This window comes from Delphinus delphis, unplaced genomic scaffold, assembly GCF_949987515.2.
Source record: "Delphinus delphis unplaced genomic scaffold, mDelDel1.2 scaffold_30, whole genome shotgun sequence".
Lineage (NCBI taxonomy): Eukaryota > Metazoa > Chordata > Mammalia > Artiodactyla > Delphinidae > Delphinus > Delphinus delphis.
In genome coordinates this window covers 603849-614631 of record NW_027192651.1, presented here as the reverse complement: position 1 = coordinate 614631, position 10783 = coordinate 603849, and positions in this window count along the sequence as shown.

Below are 10783 nucleotides of genomic sequence, written 5' to 3'. Positions count from 1 at the left end.
ATTTGAGACCCTGTTCTGTTTTGGAATGCAGTTCCTGTGCAGCCAAGTTTACATTCCGTGTATTAGTGATATCTTATGATGTTTCTTTTTCTGTGTGACTTATTTCAGTTAGAATCATCGTACCTGAATCCACTCATTATGCTGCTACGGGCCTGATGACATAGATTTCATTGCTGAGTGATACTGCATTGTACGTAAGTACCACAAGTTCTTAATCCATTTTTCACTTTCTGTGATATTGAACTTGTACGGTAAACGAGGCTCTTGTAAACGGAGGCGTCCCAAACTTTGGGGTGGCTGTGTCTTTTTGATTTTAATTTCCCTAAGCTATAGGACCATAAGTGGAAGTGCCCTAGGCTCTGTTGCTTTGTTTTTTAGATGTTTCAGGAAACACCATACACTTCTCCCGAGTGGTTGTTGGCAATTTACATCCCGCCCATCAGCATAACAAGGCTCCCAGTTCTCCATGGCCTGTCCTGCCTTTCTGGATTTTACACTTTTTTCAGATGGCCCTTTTGACCGGGGGGAAGTGAAACTTCATTGTAGTGCAGATTTCCTTTGCAAGCCTGCTTGGTTGGCCAAAAAGGGCGTATGCGTTTTTTCCTGAATATATTCAGGAAAAAACGCATACGCCCTTTTTGGCCAAGTGCATCATTGTGGACGTTCTGCCTCTTTTCCTATGCTTTCAATGCAATTCCAGTCTACCTCCTGAAATCGGTTTCCTGCAATTCTGCCCCGCTTTCAAGTCCTCTTGGCAGCCTTACTTCAGTCTATTTTTGGACGATAGCTGTCATTTATAACTCTGCAGGTGTGTGAATTACAGTGCCCCTGAGCTCCTTTCTTCAACTCGCTTTCTTGTGACCTGGCCGCAACACCGCAGGATGGCTTCAGGCCCTAATCTGGTTCCGGCACGGCACGCTGAGCCTTTGGTTATTTCCTCTTCCTGGTGGGAAATGAGAGTTAAATTTGCCCGTCCAGACACCTCCAGCTAGTCTCTCATTGGTTCTCGCTATTCCTGTTCATCTTCCGCAGAAATTGCAAACTGGGCCAAACAGGAGGTTAAAGGCGCTGACTCTCCAAGTGGGGAGAGTGTTAGTAAAGCGTCTGGAATGTTGCACCCGAGTACCAGGGGAGGAAAACTGAGACATATTTGAACACGTCTCCCGTTCACATGGTTGATCATACTTGGGTTCCACATGCATGTTTTAGCTGAAGGAAGAATACCTTAAACCTGGAGAGTTGAGACACGTGGAATGGGTACCATGCAATATGACTTCAAAGGGTCTTCATTTGCTCACCGAACCTCTCCAATCCTATCACTGCTGCGTTTATGCCCCTGTACACATGCTTGATTCTCTTTCGGAGACATAGCAATCCATAGGTTTTACGATACTTACTAGTCAGGTACATTCTTAGGCGTTTAATATGCGGTGTTGAGTCCATTTCGTTGAGCAAGGAGTAGCTCTTGTCTATTCCATATTTGGCCTAAGGAACTTTATCTGTGCTCATTTCAATCTCTGGTTTTATGCAGCACCCCAACTCACCTTTACCCTTAAGCAAGCATAAGTTGGTTTTCTAAATTTGAGACCCTGTTCTGTTTTGGAATGCAGTTCCTGTGTAGCCAAGTTTACATTCCGTGTATTAGTGATATCTTATGATGTTTCTTTTTCTGTGTGACTTATTTCAGTTAGAATCATCGTACCTGAATCCACTCATTGTGCTGCTAAGGGCCTGATGACACAGATTTCATTGCTGAGTGATATTGCTTTGTAAGTAAATACCACAACTTCTTTCTCCATTTTTCACTTTCTGCGATGTTGAACTTGTACTGTAAACGAGGTTCTTGTAAACAGAGCCGTTCCAAACTTTGGGGTGGCTGTGTCTTTTTGATTTTAATTTCCCTAAGCTATAGGACCATAAGTGGAAGTGCCCTACGTTCTGTTGCTTTGTTTTTTAGATGTTTCAGGAAACACCATACACTTCTCCCGAGTGGTTGTTGGCAATTTACATCCCGCCCATCAGCATAACAAGGCTCCCAGTTCTCCATGGCCTGTCCTGCCTTTCTGGATTTTACACTTTTTTCAGATGGCCCTTTTGACCGGGGGGAAGTGAGACTTCATTGTAGTGCAGATTTCCTTTGCAAGCTTGCTTGGTTGGCCAAAAAGTGCGTATGCGTTTTTTCCTGAATATATTCAGGAAAAAACGCATACGCCCTTTTTGGCCAAGTGCATCATTGTGGACGTTCTGCCTCTTTTCCTATGCTTTCAATGCAATTCCAGTCTACCTCCTGAAATCGGTTTCCTGCAATTCTGCCCCGCTTTCAAGTCCTCTTGGCAGCCTTACTTCAGTCTATTTTTGGACGATAGCTGTCATTTATAACTCTGCAGGTTTGTGAATTACAGTGCCCCTGAGCTCCTTTCTTCAACTCGCTTTCTTGTGAGCTGGCCGCAACACCGCAGGATGGCTTCAGGCCCTAATCTGGTTCCGGCACGGCACGCTGAGCCTTTGGTTAATTCCTCTTCCTGGTGGGAAATGAGAGTTAAATTTGCCTGTCCAGACACCTCCAGCTAGTCTCTCATTGGTTCTCGCTATTCCTGTTCATCTTCCGCAGAAATTGCAAACTGGACCAAACAGGAGGTTAAAGGGACTGACTCTCCAAGTCGGGAGAGTGTTAGTAAAGCGTCTGGAATGTTGCACCAGAGTCCCAGGGTACGAAAACTGAGACATATTTGAACACGTCTCCCGATCACATGGTTGATCATACTCTAGGTTCCACATGCATGTTTTAGCTGAAGGAAGAATACCTTAAACCTGGGTAGTTGAAACCCGTGGAATGGGTACCATGCAATATGACTTCAAAGGGTCTTCATTTGCTCACCGAACCTCTCCAATCCTATCACTGCTGCGTTTATGCCCCTGTACACATGCTTGATTCTCTTTCGGAGACATAGCAATCCATAGGTTTTAAGATACTTACTAGTCAGGTACATTCTTAGGCGTTTAATATGCGGTGTTGAGTCCATTTCGTTGAGCAAGGAGTAGCTCTTGTCTATTCCATATTTGGCTTAAGGAACTTTATCTGTGCTCATTTCAATCTCTGGTTTTATGCAGCACCCCAACTCACCTTTCCCCTTAAGCAAGCATAAGTTGGTTTTCTAAATTTGAGACCCTGTTCTGTTCTGTAATTCAGTTCCTGTGTAGCCAAGTTTACATTCCGTGTATTACTGATATCTTATGATGTTTCTTTTTCTGTGTGACTTATTTCAGTTAGAATCATCATACCAGAATCCACTCATTGTGCTGCTAAGGGCCTGATGACACAGATTTCATTGCTGAGTGATATTGCTTTGTAAGTAAATACCACAACTTCTTTATCCATTTTTCACTTTCTGCGATGTTGAACTTGTACTGTAAACGAGGTTCTTGTAAACAGAGCCGTTCCAAACTTTGGGGTGGCTGTGTCTTTTTGATTTTAATTTCCCTAAGCTATAGGACCATAAGTGGAAGTGCCCTAGGTTCTGTTGCTTTGTTTTTTAGATGTTTCAGGAAACACCATACACTTCTCCCGAGTGGTTGTTGGCAATTTACATCCCGCCCATCAGCATAACAAGGCTCCCAGTTCTCCATGGCCTGTCCTGCCTTTCTGGATTTTACACTTTTTCCAGATGGCCCTTTTGACCGGGGGGAAGTGAGACTTCATTGTAGTGCAGATTTCCTTTGCAAGCTTGCTTGGTTGGCCAAAAAGGGCGTATGCGTTTTTTCCTGAATATATTCAGGATAAAACGCATACGCCCTTTTTGGCCAAGTGCATCATTGTGGACGTTCTGCCTCTTTTCCTATGCTTTCAATGCAATTCCAGTCTACCTCCTGAAATCGGTTTCCTGCAATTCTGCCCCGCTTTCAAGTCCTCTTGGCAGCCTTACTTCAGTCTATTTTTGGACGATAGCTGTCATTTATAACTCTGCAGGTTTGTGAATTACAGTGCCCCTGAGCTCCTTTCTTCAACTCGCTTTCTTGTGAGCTGGCCGCAACACCGCAGGATGGCTTCAGGCCCTAATCTGGTTCCGGCACGGCACGCTGAGCCTTTGGTTAATTCCTCTTCCTGGTGGGAAATGAGAGTTAAATTTGCCCGTCCAGACACCTCCAGCTAGTCTCTCATTGGTTCTCGCTATTCCTGTTCATCTTCCGCAGAAATTGCAAACTGGGCCAAACAGGAGGTTAAAGGGACTGACTCTCCAAGTCGGGAGAGTGTTAGTAAAGCATCTGGAATGTTGCACCAGAGTCCCAGGGTACGAAAACTGAGACATATTTGAACACGTCTCCCGATCACATGGTTGATCATACTCTAGGTTCCACATGCATGTTTTAGCTGAAGGAAGAATACCTTAAACCTGGGTAGTTGAAACCCGTGGAATGGGTACCATGCAATATGACTTCAAAGGGTCTTCATTTGCTCACCGAATCTCTCCATTCCTATCACTGCTGCGTTTATGCCCCTGTACACACGCTTGATTCTCTTTTGGAGACATAGCAATCCATAGGTTTTAAGATACTTACTAGTCAGGTACATTCTTAGGCGTTTAATATGGGGTTTTGAGTCCATTTCGTTGAGCAAGGAGTAGCTCTTGTCTATTCCATATTTGGCTTAAGGAACTTTATCTGTGCTCATTTCAATCTCTGGTTTTATGCAGCACCCCAACTCACCTTTCCCCTTAAGCAAGCATAAGTTGGTTTTCTAAATTTGAGACCCTGTTCTGTTTTGGAATGCAGTTCCTGTGTAGCCAAGTTTACATTCCGTGTATTACTGATATCTTATGATGTTTCTTTTTCTGTGTGACTTATTTCAGTTAGAATCATCGTACCTGAATCCACTCATTATGCTGCTACGGGCCTGATGACATAGATTTCATTGCTGAGTGATACTGCATTGTACGTAAGTACCACAAGTTCTTTATCCATTTTTCACTTTCTGTGATATTGAACTTGTACGGTAAACGAGGTTCTTGTAAACAGAGGCGTCCCAAACTTTGGGGTGGCTGTGTCTTTTTGATTTTAATTTCCCTAAGCTATAGGACCATAAGTGGAAGTGCCCTAGGCTCTGTTGCTTTGTTTTTTAGATGTTTCAGGAAACACCATACACTTCTCCCGAGTGTCTGTTGGCAATTTACATCCCGCGCATCAGCATAACAAGGCTCCCAGTTCTCCATGGCCTGTCCTGCCTTTCTGGATTTTACACTTTATTCAGATGGCCCTTTTGACCGGGGGGAAGTGAAACTTCATTGTAGTGCAGATTTCCTTTGCAAGCTTGCTTGGTTGGCTAAAAAGTGCGTATGCGTTTTTTCCTGAATATATTCAGGAAAAAACGCATACGCCCTTTTTGGCCAAGTGCATCATTGTGGACGTTCTGCCGCTTTTCCTATGCTTTCAATGCAATTCCAGTCTACCTCCTGAAATCGGTTTCCTGCAATTCTGCCCCGCTTTCAAGTCCTCTTGGCAGCCTTACTTCAGTCTATTTTTGGACGATAGCTGTCATTTATAACTCTGCAGGTTTGTGAATTACAGTGCCCCTGAGCTCCTTTCTTCAACTCGCTTTCTTGTGAGCTGGCCGCAACACCGCAGGATGGCTTCAGGCGCTAATCTGGTTCCTTCACGGCACGCTGAGCCTTTGGTTAATTCCTCTTCCTGGTGGGAAATGAGAGTTAAATTTGCCCGTCCAGACACCTCCAGCTAGTCTCTCATTGGTTCTCGCTATTCCTGTTCATCTTCCGCAGAAATTGCAAACTGGGCCAAACAGGAGGTTAAAGGCGCTGACTCTCCAAGTGGGGAGAGTGTTACTAAAGCGTCTGGAATGTTGCACCCGAGTACCAGGGGAGGAAAACTGAGACATATTTGAACACGTCTCCCGATCACATGGTTGATCATACTCTGGGTTCCACATGCATGTTTTAGCTGAAGGAAGAATACCTAAAACCTGGGTAGTTGAAACCCGTGGAATGGGTACCATGCAATATGACTTCAAAGGGTCTTCATTTGCTCACCGAACCTCTCCAATCCTATCACTGCTGCGTTTATGCCCCTGTACACATGCTTGATTCCCCTTCGGAGACATAGCAATCCATAGGTTTTAAGATACTTACTAGTCAGGTACATTCTTAGGCGTTTAATATGCGGTGTTGAGTCCATTTCATTGAGCAAGGAGTAGCTCTTGTCTATTCCATATTTGGCTTAAGGAACTTTATCTGTGCTCATTTCAATCTCTGGTTTTATGCAGCACCCCAACTCACCTTTCCCCTTAAGCAAGCATAAGTTGGTTTTCTAAATTTGAGACCCTGTTCTGTTCTGTAATGCAGTTCCTGTGTAGCCAATTTACATTCCGTGTATTAGTGATATCTTATGATGTTTCTTTTTCTGTGTGACTTATTTCAGTTAGAATCATCGTACCTGAATCCACTCATTATGCTGCTACGGGCCTGATGACATAGATTTCACTGCTGAGTGACACTGCATTGTACGTAAGTACCACAAGTTCTTTATCCATTTTTCACTTTCTGTGATATTGAACTTGTACGGTAAACGAGGTTCTTGTAAACGGAGGCGTCCCAAACTTTGGGGTGGCTGTGTCTTTTTGATTTTAATTTCCCTAAGCTATAGGACCATAAGTGGAAGTGCCCTAGGCTCTGTTGCTTTGTTTTTTAGATGTTTCAGGAAACACCATACACTTCTCCCGAGTGTCTGTTGGCAATTTACATCCCGCCCATCAGCATAACAAGGCTCCCAGTTCTCCATGGCCTGTCCTGCCTTTCTGGATTTTACACTTTTTTCAGATGGCCCTTTTGACCGGGGGGAAGTGAAACTTCATGTAGTGCAGATTTCCTTTGCAAGCTTGCTTGGTTGGCCAAAAAGGGCGTATGCGTTTTTTCCTGAATATATTCAGGAAAAAACGCATACGCCCTTTTTGGCCAAGTGCATCATTGTGGACGTTCTGCCTCTTTTCCTATGCTTTCAATGCAATTCCAGTCTACCTCCTGAAATCGGTTTCCTGCAATTCTGCCCCGCTTCCAAGTCCTCTTGGCAGCCTTACTTCAGTCTATTTTTGGACGATAGCTGTCATTTATAACTCTGCAGGTTTGTGAATTACAGTGCCCCTGAGCTCCTTTCTTCAACTCGCTTTCTTGTGAGCTGGTCGCAACACCGCAGGATGGCTTCAGGCCCTAATCTGGTTCCGGCACGGCACGCTGAGCCTTTGGTTAATTCCTCTTCCTGGTGGGAAATGAGAGTTAAATTTGCCCGTCCAGACACCTCCAGCTAGTCTCTCATTGGTTCTCGCTATTCCTGTTCATCTTCCGCAGAAATTGCAAACTGGGCCAAACAGGAGGTTAAAGGTGCTGACTCTCCAAGTGGGGAGAGTGTTACTAAAGCGTCTGGAATGTTGCACCCGAGTACCAGGGGAGGAAAACTGAGACATATTTGAACACGTCTCCCGATCACATGGTTGATCATACTCTGGGTTCCACATGCATGTTTTAGCTGAAGGAGGAATACCTAAAACCTGGGTAGGTGAAACCCGTGGAATGGGTACCATGCAATATGACTTCAAAGGGTCTTCATTTGCTCACCGAACCTCTCCAATCCTATCACTGCTGCGTTTATGCCCCTGTACACATGCTTGATTCCCCTTCGGAGACATAGCAATCCATAGGTTTTAAGATACTTACTAGTCAGGTACATTCTTAGGCGTTTAATATGCGGTGTTGAGTCCATTTCGTTGAGCAAGGAGTAGCTCTTGTCTATTCCATATTTGGCTTAAGGAACTTTATCTGTGCTCATTTCAATCTCTGGTTTTATGCAGCACCCCAACTCACCTTTCCCCTTAAGCAAGCATAAGTTGGTTTTCTAAATTTGAGACCCTGTTCTGTTTTGGAATGCAGTTCCTGTGTAGCCAAGTTTACATTCCGTGTATTACTGATATCTTATGATGTTTCTTTTTCTGTGTGACTTATTTCAGTTAGAATCATCGTACCTGAATCCACTCATTATGCTGCTACGGGCCTGATGACATAGATTTCATTGCTGAGTGATACTGCATTGTACGTAAGTACCACAAGTTCTTTATCCATTTTTCACTTTCTGTGATATTGAACTTGTACGGTAAACGAGGTTCTTGTAAACAGAGGCGTCCCAAACTTTGGGGTGGCTGTGTCTTTTTGATTTTAATTTCCCTAAGCTATAGGACCATAAGTGGAAGTGCCCTAGGCTCTGTTGCTTTGTTTTTTAGATGTTTCAGGAAACACCATACACTTCTCCCGAGTGTCTGTTGGCAATTTACATCCCGCGCATCAGCATAACAAGGCTCCCAGTTCTCCATGGCCTGTCCTGCCTTTCTGGATTTTACACTTTATTCAGATGGCCCTTTTGACCGGGGGGAAGTGAAACTTCATTGTAGTGCAGATTTCCTTTGCAAGCTTGCTTGGTTGGCTAAAAAGTGCGTATGCGTTTTTTCCTGAATATATTCAGGAAAAAACGCATACGCCCTTTTTGGCCAAGTGCATCATTGTGGACGTTCTGCCGCTTTTCCTATGCTTTCAATGCAATTCCAGTCTACCTCCTGAAATCGGTTTCCTGCAATTCTGCCCCGCTTTCAAGTCCTCTTGGCAGCCTTACTTCAGTCTATTTTTGGACGATAGCTGTCATTTATAACTCTGCAGGTTTGTGAATTACAGTGCCCCTGAGCTCCTTTCTTCAACTCGCTTTCTTGTGAGCTGGCCGCAACACCGCAGGATGGCTTCAGGCGCTAATCTGGTTCCTTCACGGCACGCTGAGCCTTTGGTTAATTCCTCTTCCTGGTGGGAAATGAGAGTTAAATTTGCCCGTCCAGACACCTCCAGCTAGTCTCTCATTGGTTCTCGCTATTCCTGTTCATCTTCCGCAGAAATTGCAAACTGGGCCAAACAGGAGGTTAAAGGCGCTGACTCTCCAAGTGGGGAGAGTGTTACTAAAGCGTCTGGAATGTTGCACCCGAGTACCAGGGGAGGAAAACTGAGACATATTTGAACACGTCTCCCGATCACATGGTTGATCATACTCTGGGTTCCACATGCATGTTTTAGCTGAAGGAAGAATACCTAAAACCTGGGTAGTTGAAACCCGTGGAATGGGTACCATGCAATATGACTTCAAAGGGTCTTCATTTGCTCACCGAACCTCTCCAATCCTATCACTGCTGCGTTTATGCCCCTGTACACATGCTTGATTCCCCTTCGGAGACATAGCAATCCATAGGTTTTAAGATACTTACTAGTCAGGTACATTCTTAGGCGTTTAATATGCGGTGTTGAGTCCATTTCATTGAGCAAGGAGTAGCTCTTGTCTATTCCATATTTGGCTTAAGGAACTTTATCTGTGCTCATTTCAATCTCTGGTTTTATGCAGCACCCCAACTCACCTTTCCCCTTAAGCAAGCATAAGTTGGTTTTCTAAATTTGAGACCCTGTTCTGTTCTGTAATGCAGTTCCTGTGTAGCCAATTTACATTCCGTGTATTAGTGATATCTTATGATGTTTCTTTTTCTGTGTGACTTATTTCAGTTAGAATCATCGTACCTGAATCCACTCATTATGCTGCTACGGGCCTGATGACATAGATTTCACTGCTGAGTGACACTGCATTGTACGTAAGTACCACAAGTTCTTTATCCATTTTTCACTTTCTGTGATATTGAACTTGTACGGTAAACGAGGTTCTTGTAAACGGAGGCGTCCCAAACTTTGGGGTGGCTGTGTCTTTTTGATTTTAATTTCCCTAAGCTATAGGACCATAAGTGGAAGTGCCCTAGGCTCTGTTGCTTTGTTTTTTAGATGTTTCAGGAAACACCATACACTTCTCCCGAGTGGTTGTTGGCATTTTACATCCCGCCCATCAGCATAACAAGGCTCCCAGTTCTCCATGGCCTGTCCTGCCTTTCTGGATTTTACACTTTTTTCAGATGGCCCTTTTGACCGGGGGGAAGTGAAACTTCATGTAGTGCAGATTTCCTTTGCAAGCTTGCTTGGTTGGCCAAAAAGGGCGTATGCGTTTTTTCCTGAATATATTCAGGAAAAAACGCATACGCCCTTTTTGGCCAAGTGCATCATTGTGGACGTTCTGCCTCTTTTCCTATGCTTTCAATGCAATTCCAGTCTACCTCCTGAAATCGGTTTCCTGCAATTCTGCCCCGCTTCCAAGTCCTCTTGGCAGCCTTACTTCAGTCTATTTTTGGACGATAGCTGTCATTTATAACTCTGCAGGTTTGTGAATTACAGTGCCCCTGAGCTCCTTTCTTCAACTCGCTTTCTTGTGAGCTGGTCGCAACACCGCAGGATGGCTTCAGGCCCTAATCTGGTTCCGGCACGGCACGCTGAGCCTTTGGTTAATTCCTCTTCCTGGTGGGAAATGAGAGTTAAATTTGCCCGTCCAGACACCTCCAGCTAGTCTCTCATTGGTTCTCGCTATTCCTGTTCATCTTCCGCAGAAATTGCAAACTGGGCCAAACAGGAGGTTAAAGGTGCTGACTCTCCAAGTGGGGAGAGTGTTACTAAAGCGTCTGGAATGTTGCACCCGAGTACCAGGGGAGGAAAACTGAGACATATTTGAACACGTCTCCCGATCACATGGTTGATCATACTCTGGGTTCCACATGCATGTTTTAGCTGAAGGAGGAATACCTAAAACCTGGGTAGGTGAAACCCGTGGAATGGGTACCATGCAATATGACTTCAAAGGGTCTTCATTTGCTCACCGAACCTCT